Raw genomic sequence first — 9,642 nt, forward strand, 5'->3', positions numbered from 1 at the left:
CGACGCCGAGTACCACGCTGTTGTTCAGGGCGAGCTGTCCATCATGCAGTACTGCACGAAGTTGAAGCTCTTCGCGGATCAGCTTCGCGATCTGGGGCAGCCCGTCACCGAGACCCGCCAGGTATTCCATCTCCTGCGTGGTCTTGGTCGTCAGTACCACCATGCCATCCCGCATATCACCGCTCGCGTGCCGCTCCCCACCTTTCTGGAGACTCGCGCCTTCCTCATGCTCGAGGAGCACCGCGCTGAGCAGTCCGCGCGCCTGCAAACGGCGCATGCGCTGGTGGCTGGGGGTAGAACTCCTGCGTCGCCCCCGCCCCCCTCTCCAACTGGTGATCCTCCTGGCGCCGCACGCGGGCGCGGACGCGGCAAGAAGCGCGGCCGTGGCAACGGGGGGGGGGGGGGGCGCTCCCCAGCCGGCTCCTGCCCCGCCCCGGGCCCCTGGCTACCCCGCCCCTGCTCCCGGATCCAGCTCCTGGACGGGCCTTGTCCAGGCCTGGCCCGTCGCCTGGCGTGCTCCGGGCGCCGGCGTGCTCGGGCCGCGCCCCGGCACACCCCATCAGCAAGCCATGCTGGCTACTGCTCCCTCCGCGCCACCACCACCGTATGGCTACGGCGGCTACTACAACAACTACGCGCCTCCGGGTGCTGCTCCGGCTAGTCCTGCCCCGATGCCCGGCCACGCGCCTCCGTGGGACATGACCTCCCTTCAGGCCGCGCTCCACAGCGCCACTGCCGGTCCGTCCTCGTCAGGGAGCACGTCTGACTGGTACCTCGACACGGGGGCCACAGCGCACATGGCCTCCTCTCCGGGTAATCTCCACAACATCCGTCCCTCCCTTTCTTCCTCTTCCATCATCGTCGGTAACGGTGATCACCTTCCTATCACTCATGTGGCCACGGGCTCTCTCATCACTACTTCCTCCCCGCTTATACTTCGCAATGTCGTGCTGTCTTCGTCTCTTATTACGAACCTTCTCTCCATTCGTCAACTTTGTCGTGATAATCCTATCAATGTGGAATTTGACGCTTTTGGTTTCTCTGTAAAGGACCGCCGCACCCAGACAGTGATTCTGCGCAGTGACTCGACCGGTGATCTCTACTCTATTGCTGGCTCTTCTTCAGCACCTGCGCGCTCTGTCTTCGCCGGCGCGGCCACCGTCGACCTCTGGCACCAGCGTCTTGGGCACCCGCACGTCGCCTCGCTCCGTCAGTACCCCTTCAGCTGCAGTAGTTCCGCCCCGCACACCTGTCGGGCATGTCGCTTGGGCAAGCATACACGCCTCCCCTTCCATGCTTCGACGTCGCATAGTTTCTTTCCCTTTCAGTTGCTGCATTTAGATGTTTGGACTTCTCCCGTTGTAAGCATTTCAGGATATGAATTTTACCTTGTGATACTTGACGATTTCACTCATTACGTGTGGACTTTCCCACTCCAACGCAAATCTGATGTGCTTGCTGTCTTGCGCTCCTTTTTTGCTTATGTTCATACACAATTCCAGCGTCCTGTCCTTGCGCTACAGACTGACAACGGTCGCGAGTTCGACAACGCTGCCGTGCGATCGCTTCTTGATTCTCACGGCACTGTGTTTCGTCTTTCCTGTCCTTACACAAGTCAACAAAATGGGAAGGCCGAGCGCTCCCTCCGTACGCTCAACGATGGGGTTCGCTCGCTCCTCTTTCATGCCTCCATGCCCCCACGATTTTGGGCCGAGGCTCTCAGCACTGCCACTTATCTTCTGAACCGGCGTCCATGTCGTTCGAGTTCACCGGTGACGCCGCATGAACTTCTCCTTGGCACTTCCCCCGACTATTCTCTCTTGCGAGTGTTCGGTTGCCTGTGTTTTCCAAACACTTCCTCCACGGCTGCACACAAGTTCACACCGCGCTCGGTCGCGTGCGTATTCCTCGGCTACCCTGCTGACCATCGCGGCTATCGCTGCTTTGACCCTGTTACGCGGCGTGTGCTCACCTCTCGCCATGTTCGGTTTGATGAGCTCAGCTTCCCGTTCGCCGCTCCTAACCCAGCTCCGCCTTCCCCACCACCACCTGCCGCTGCTTCGCCCGTTTTGCAGGTGCTCCATGGCTCTGGTGCTGCTCCGGCCGCCTCTCCCGCGGTGCGATTCCCTGCGGGTGGCGCGCGCGCTTCTGCTTCAAGCGGGAGCGTTCGATCGGCATCTGACGGTGCTCGGGAGCTTTCGCGTGGCGCGCACACTTCTGTTTCAAGCGGAAGCGCTCGATCGGCATCCGACGGTGCCCAGGGGTCTCCGCGTGGCGCGCGCGCCTCTGATTCAAGCGGCTCCGTTCGATCGTCATCCAGTGGCGGCGCTGCCTCACCGCCCAGTGCCTCTGCTGCGCCTTCCTCGCTGGGCCCTGCTCGCTCCGCGGCGCCTGCCGCTCCGGTTGCTGCTAGGCCCTTGACTCGCGGCCGCGCCGGTGTCTTCCGCCCCAACAAGCAGTTCGACGACTACGTGTTGGTCGCTACCTTCACAGCCTCGCCGGACATCTCACCGCTCCCCAAGTCGGTGCGCACTGCCCTGCGCGACCCCAACTGGCTCGCCGCCATGCGCGACGAGTTCACCGCCCTCGTCAGCAACCACACGTGGGAGCTCGTGCCCCGCCCTCCGCGCGCCAACATCATCACCGGCAAATGGGTTTTCCGGCATAAAACTCGCGTTGACGGCACCCTCGAACGGTACAAAGCCCGCTGGGTCGTGCGTGGCTTTCATCAACGCCCCGGCATCGACTACGGCGAGACCTTCTCCCCCGTCGTCAAGCCTGCAACAATCCGGACGGTGCTTACGCTCGCCGCCTCGCGCGGTTGGCCTGTCAACCAACTTGACGTGAAGAACGCCTTTCTTCATGGCGAGCTCGACGAGGAAGTCTTCTGTCTCCAGCCCGCTGGCTTCGTCGACTCCGGCAAACCGGACCACGTCTGTCGCCTCTCGCGCTCGCTCTACGGGCTCAAACAGGCGCCACGGGCCTGGTTTCTGCACTTTGTTGGCTTCCTGCGCACCATCGGCTTCGCTGCGACTCGCTCCGACACGTCGTTGTTCACCTACCACGGCGCGGACGGCACCGCGTACCTATTGCTGTACGTGGACGACATCGTCCTTACTGCTTCGACCGCATCGCTGCTCCGACTCGTCATCGCCAAGCTCACTGCTGAATTCGCCATGAAGGATCTTGGGGCTCTTCATTTCTTCCTTGGCATCCGCGTCTCGCGGTCGTCCACTGGCTTCTTCCTCTCGCAAGAACAGTACGCCGACGACATCCTCGAGCGCGCTGACATGGACAACTGCAAGCCAGCCATCACGCCGGTCGACACCAAGGCCAAGCTCCCCTCCGCTGATGGTCCTCCTGTCGCTGATCCCACCGCGTACCGCAGCTTGGCCGGTGCCCTCCAGTACCTGACGATCACCCGGCCCGAGCTCGCCTACGCCGTCCAGCAAATATGCCTCCACATGCATGACCCTCGCGAGTGTCACCGCACGCTCCTCAAGCGCACGCTGCGCTACGTCCGCGGCACCAGCGCGCTCGGTCTTCATCTTCACGCATCCTCGGCGCTTGATCTCCGCGTCTACACGGATGCCGACTGGGCCGGCTGCCCTGACACACGCCGCTCCACCTCCGGGTTCTGTGTGTTCCTTGGCGACGCCCTCGTCAGCTGGTCGTCTAAGCGCCAGGCCACGGTCTCGCGCTCCTCTGCCGAAGCTGAGTACCGTGGCGTGGCCAACGCCGTTGCTGAGCGCGTGTGGCTTCGGCAGCTGCTCGGTGAACTCCACTGTCCCCTCCGCTCCGCCACGCTGGTTTTCTGCGACAATGTGTCGGCCGTCTACCTCTCCAGCAACCCTGTGCACCACCGGCGTACCAAGCATATCGAGCTGGACATCCTCTTCGTTCGGGAGCGCGTGGCGCTCGGCGAGTTCCGCGTCCTTCACGTCCCTACGCGTCAGCAGTTCGCCGACGTGATGACGAAAGGATTGCCCACTGATGTCTTCAGGGAATTTCGTTCCAGCTTGTGCGTCTCTACACCCGACGCTCCAGCTGCGCGGGGGGGGGGGGGGGGTGGTTAGCATACAGAGTGTGCGTGCGCGTGTGCCTGGTCACCGCGCCTGTACGTGGGCTAGGTAGTGCGTGAGTGGGTTTGTGTTCGTGTAGTAGTGGCACACGATCTGTCCTCGTGGGCGTCATGTAACTGTATATATACGCCCTCCGATGGCTAATGCAAAGTGTGTTGAATCTCATCCCTGCTTTCACTTTGGTTGGCCTAAAAAATTGATCTACCTTCTGATCGTAGCAAAGGAAAGTCGATAGTTACATATGACTAGGACAATGCCCGTGCGTTGCAACGGGGGCATACATATTCTAATTATGCAACAACAATCATATCTTTCACATATTGTTAAGATCCTCATGCACATCAGATGGTGTTGTCGATATATTTACTATTAAATCACTCTTCTTCCTTCACATCCGGTTCTCAACCCCCCCCCCCCCCCCCTCCTTCTCTCTCTCTTCTCTCTCACACACACAGTGTGCTTATTTTAGCAAGGTTTGCTTGTGATCTTCGACCATATCACGGTAAACAGCCTCCCATGCCATGTAGTCAAAGAACAAGTACTAAAACATTGATTCAAACCAGACAAACATAGTATACACAACAACATTTTCCTGGCATCATAAGGATGGCAAAGCAATTGGCAGCCAAACAAAGTTGTTAGTTACTACGTCAATCGACCAAACGCTTTCAAGCGACGTAAATTGAAGATGGAAGAGCCAATACTTTTTGACAGACTAAAAGTGTAGTAGAACATTTGATACAAATGCTTACTAAAACATATCGCATGATAATTACAGCAGCCAGCTAATTTCCTAAATGAACCAGCAAACTATTTTTGCCTCCCTAGGGAAACTTACTGAATTGTCTCTTATGTTTCCTTTCATTCTAATCTTCAGTTCTATACAAAGCTCTTCCATCAATCTGCGCAAAATAGAAAAAAAAATACAACTGCATGATCACACCAGAACTTGGTTACATGGGATTAGCATAAATCTATGTTTTACTCACGACGCCTCCACGCTGCCAAGCTTTACCAGGAGATCCTCCTCCGCCTCCTTGCACTCAAGAGCCTAAATAGGAGTAAACCAAAAGAAGCTCAGATAACATATAAAGCTCGCTTTATTTGAAAGAGAACAGTTATTATAGAGAGTCTGAGACCCCACCTATGCAGCTTCATCGATAACAACATCAAACAAAGCTTGCTCAGAGAAATTTCCATGTTTGATAGCTGAAGCAGTTTCCGAGCAAACTCCATATATATCACCTCCACACCAACTCAGTGTTTTGGTCATATATTAATCTTGAATTTGCACAGGACATTAGCTGTTTTGATCTTCAAATACATATTTTGTGTTCGCTTAAAATCTATGGTAATGCTGACCGGCTGAGTAGAACAATCTATGGTCTTTGTTCAGAATAACATGTTTTTAAAGGTATTTTTGACTGGTTAGTCCCTGTAGTCCCTGTTTCCACTCAGCTGTCAATAAAAAAAACTACTCCCTCCAATCCATATCACTTGTCGCTCAAACGGATGTATCTAGCACTGGATCAGAGGGAGTACTTGATTTTTTTATTTCCAGGCAGAGAACTATGTATATAAGTAACCAGGAAGCTGAGTTTGATCAAACTGTCTATGTCACACTGACATAAAAAATATGAAGAAGGCAGTATTGTGATACTGCAGCAAAAAAGAAGTGTACTATACGACACATACTACAGAATCAGGAGCATCTTTTTCATGGTTGCTACTTGCTTGCATCAATTGAAATTGCTACTTGCTGCAGCTAGATTCACAAAGGAGCAATACTCTCTCAACAGTATTGCTGAGCTGTCACCAATGAAATAGGGCGCTGCTATGCAGACGACATATTTTGCACGACGTTTGCCCGACGTTGCATCTGAGCCTTGCATGCATCAGGCCAAGTCAAGGGAGTCCACTGGATATTGAATCGATCTGGAAGTTCATGTAATTGTCGTCTGCAGAGTACTTCCGATGAAATAGTACTGCTGAGTTCTCAAGAGTGTAGGCCTCAGGATTTAGATGGAAAAAAAATGAGAAATGGGAACTAAATTATCAAACAACAATTCGAGATAATTTCCTCAAATACCTCTGACTCATTCACTACTTACGGGTGAGATGATCCACAACGCATGTCAAATAGTATGAGCTAATGATACAGTGAACTACCAAAAACTTCATGAAGCCCATGAGAAATAAATTAATAGTACAGACTACTTTTAAATTAGGATGTGAGTGACATGTAAAAGTTGTGCCTCCCAAAACTGCATGTATCGAAGATCTACACTAATTCATCCACTCTTGCAAGCACTCATGAGTACTCACCTAGCATACCGACAATCATCTACATGATCACCAACTATACAGATATGAGTTTGGAACTTTGGGCTACTTGGTAGTGTAGTGTGTGCTAACCAAATACAAAATTAAGATGATATGCTGCAATATCGGTGTTCTGGTCACCAATCTACATCACTGTCAGGTATTGCATGTTCTGTCCAGCAATGTACAATATACTATTAGGCCTGTAGATCAACCATGAATTTATGTGAAAAATGCATCTACGGAGGGAACACGCCTGTCATGAGTAGAGTTATATCTGAACTCATTTCTCCCCTTATTGGAAAAAATTTAAGTTATATATCAAATCCAAAGGGATAAATTGTACGAAGCAACTCTTGCAGAATTTTCGATTCCCTAGAAAAAAAATATAAAACAGTTGCTAATGTTACTATCAGTCATATACATGAATGTATCTCTAATGCATATACTACTATAATTCAGAACCTTTAATCTTTGTCACGGAGGATATGTTGCTTGGCATGGATCTCTCCAGTAAGAAACATGGTTATCTCATCAAGGTTAATTAGTGTCAATAAATACGTCCAGAGAGAGATTAGTATGGGCGAGGAATATAGTAAAATAATAATACATAAGATCAAATTGAGATGCAGTCAAGCAGACAAAGCGAGTTGGGAAGGAAGAGAGGTTGCAGACATATTTGAAGCAATGGACTGTAGGTTGCCAGAGAACCAAAAAACATGATTTCAAGCCTGCTTGTCCACATACCTCAAGTGTAAAACTGTCCGACAAAGTTCCGGCAAACTGTGGAGCATTGTAGGATGCCATCTTGTTTTCCGTCGAAGTCTGATGAAGCGACATTAGACGGCTCGACGGGTATTCCTCTACCTCCGGTGAACTCGAAGGTGACATTGGATGTTTCGTTGAAAATTGAAATTTCGACGGGATTTGATGGATTTTCTGGTCCAAGTATGCATCCTGATGGAGATTCCAGCCAAGGACCCTTCCTTCTTATAGCAGCGAAGTCCAATTCGGGCCGGGCACTACATTGATTTGTGTTTTCTTCACTGTCTCAAAGAAGAATTATTTGTTCAATGTCCGACCCGTGAGAGGGCTTCATGGTTTAAAGATTGTCCCGCCAGTATGTCTCTCCTGATCTGTGTGCATAATCAGAGAAGGGATTGTGTAAATTGATTTTGTGGGCGCCTTCTTGAACACTGCAAGATTAAGATTAGAAATTATCCCTTTAAGTTCATCTGTATCAACTACTACATCTGAAAGGAAGATAAAAATTATTACCAGATACTGGCGACGCGCTAGGGCGTCCTGCTCAGCCCCTTCTGGCACTCGTCCTCGCTGAGCACCACCAGCAGCGGGCGCACCACCGGCACCTTGGCGTCTCCTCCTCACGACGCCTTCGCGCTGCAAGCCCTAACAGGATATCCTCCTCTGCCTCGTTGCGCCCGCAGGCGGCGGTAGTCACTTGGTCGGGAACGTTTGGATCACTTGGTCAGGAACGTTTGGATCTGCTCCAGCCTTCTACAAGCACTTGACGAATCCGATGTTGCCACGGTGGCTGCACGCTAACAACAGAGGGATCACTCCACTGAATCCACTGGCATCAACATTAGCCCCACCCTAGGTAACATTTCCACGCGAGAAATCGATATGCGCAATTCATGTGGAAATTCTATGGAACTCCAGCGATCCAAGCATTGCAAGTGCTACTTCAAAAATAACCGCCATGTCGCGACAATGCAAATACCTAGTATGATTTATGCAATCAACAGGAACTTGGAGATCAATTAGCAGAAGATAAAGTATTGTAGCACCTCAATGAGCAGCTTCATGCATTCCACGGAGCCACCACAAGAAGCGATGAGAGATGAGACCAAGGGTGTGAAGACACGGCTGGCACCATACGAACGGCCGGACATACATCACCGTGCCGCGGATCCTCCCCTCCATACACGAATCCTTGTTCTTCCCCGTCAACAGTCACATGCAAGCAGTGGACGACCGCCGGATCCGGATCACAGATCCGACGGCTAGGAGAACCTCCCAGCTCCCACGCGCGCATCCCGTAGACGCCTCCTGCCCCAGGCGCTCGATCCCTGGAACGGAGAGCCACCCGACGCTGCGCCGACGACCTCGCAGCCTCCCGACGCCGGTGATCTATCGGACGGAGGCGGCCAGTAGTGGGCGGTGGCAGCGATGACGCGCGAGAGAGAGATGGGGAAAAGGGAGATATTCCAGCGAACCAGAAACGGAAAGGGATGGCGATCTCGGACCTCGGCGGCAGCGATCTCGGATCTCGGCGGTGGTGAAGGGCTCCACAATGGCGGCGGCGAAGGGCTCCACGATGGCGGCAGCGGCGTGCTTGTCAGGACCCGGCTGATCTGCAGCTCCTAACTGAAGAACAGAGCAGCTACTCTGAAGAAATCGACAGCGATGACGAAGCGGTACGCACTTGGGAATGGATGGCTGGGATGAAGCAGATGGACATCAACGGACGACAACTGTAACGGGTTCTGTTCACCTTCACGCCGTTGCCGCCACCCTCCTGAAGCCTACAGTGACGAAGCGCGTCAACCCCGGCGTCGCCACCAACCTACCAGCTATTTAGCCCCTTCGAGACGTCTCTGGAGTCATCTTTCCCTTTCTCCAAGTTGTAATAGCTAGCCTAAGCTTAGAACCCTAGACTACTTGGTAGAATTCGGGCAGATCCTCGATCTGAACCCCTGTATCTGTACTCTGTTCCTCAAATTAATCCAATCGGGGCTAGTTCGAGTAGCGGTGTTGTTGATCAGTGTAATTTGGTCCTGTCAATTGGTATCAGCAGCCAGTCGTTCCTCGGAGGCGAATCGGTTGAAGCAGGCTGTGGTTGGGTTTTGACTTGGTAAAATCCCACAGCGGGCTGTCGATCGCGGCGGCGGAGTTCGTCGGAGGCGGATTTTGGCGGCGGAAGGGCGAGGTCATGGGCCAGGGTTGCAGACTTGTTCTGTTGTAAAATTCCGGAGCCGGTGATCGCCATGCCTACCAGGACGAAGCACATGGACGAGATCTCGGAGGAGCTCGAAGCTCTTCAGAGCGAAGTCGCTGCGCTCGGCCTGAAACAGGACAAGATCCAGGATCAGATGGATCTGGTCAACAATCGCTTGCAGACGGTCGACTCCTTAGAGAAGCAATTGGGCAAGGTGGAACTCTTGGTTGAAAACAATTCCAAGGTCCACCAGGAGATTTTCAATATCCTGAGAGA

The 9,642-nt window shown here is 52.9% G+C and overlaps 1 long non-coding RNA gene across 2 annotated transcripts; it reads right to left on the bottom strand.

The window, feature by feature from the left end:
- Nucleotides 1-4,804: 4,804 nt before the first annotated feature.
- LOC123098345 (uncharacterized) lies at nt 4,805-9,020 on the bottom strand. Of its 2 annotated transcripts, XR_006447721.1 has the most exons (5): nt 8,216-9,020; nt 7,683-7,959; nt 5,227-7,600; nt 5,072-5,133; nt 4,805-4,984 (listed from the first exon to the last, which is right to left on the bottom strand). It is a non-coding gene; the product is annotated as an uncharacterized lncRNA (long non-coding RNA). The 2 variants fall into 2 exon arrangements; XR_006447720.1 differs by having other exon boundaries at nt 4,805-5,133.
- Between the last annotated feature and the right edge of the window lie 622 nt (nt 9,021-9,642).

The sequence above is a fragment of the Triticum aestivum genome, chromosome 4D (genome assembly GCF_018294505.1).
Source record: "Triticum aestivum cultivar Chinese Spring chromosome 4D, IWGSC CS RefSeq v2.1, whole genome shotgun sequence".
In the NCBI taxonomy this organism is placed as follows: domain Eukaryota; kingdom Viridiplantae; phylum Streptophyta; class Magnoliopsida; order Poales; family Poaceae; genus Triticum; species Triticum aestivum.